We start from the raw sequence: 549 nt of genomic DNA, 5'->3' as shown, positions 1-549 counted from the left end.
ACACACACACACATATATATATATATATATATATATACATACAAACGCACACATGTATTCATACACATACAAGTACATACACATATATATACACATACGTACACACACAAACACACATATATATTTAAAATATCATTTCTAAGACGAAAGATAAGGCTTTTCTGATATATATATAGTCATCTACTGATTTTAGATTATTTAATCGCTTTCTTCCCCTCCACCCTCACACATCCGTATATACATTCACCTATACCTGTAGCCTGTTCTATACTTTCTGAATATTTCTTTAGTGAAATATCATCATTGCCATCATCATCATCATCATGATCATCAACCCTGGACATTGTTGTCACGAGCCTTAGGGCACACAGGGTCGTTTATTCGGTTTCTATGGCGTACAACTGACCGATATCACTATATTCCCCCTGGACGTGTCAGTAGTCCATTGTAGATTTATTCATTTACAGCTTTGTGGACTGAAAAATCGTTAAATGAAGTGATTGGCATAGCTGGAAAACTTGGAGAGTGGTTACATGACTTTCTGAAAGA

The sequence above is a fragment of the Octopus bimaculoides genome, chromosome 3 (assembly GCF_001194135.2).
Source record: "Octopus bimaculoides isolate UCB-OBI-ISO-001 chromosome 3, ASM119413v2, whole genome shotgun sequence".
Lineage (NCBI taxonomy): Eukaryota > Metazoa > Mollusca > Cephalopoda > Octopoda > Octopodidae > Octopus > Octopus bimaculoides.
Note: the sequence above shows the minus strand (reverse complement) of the source record.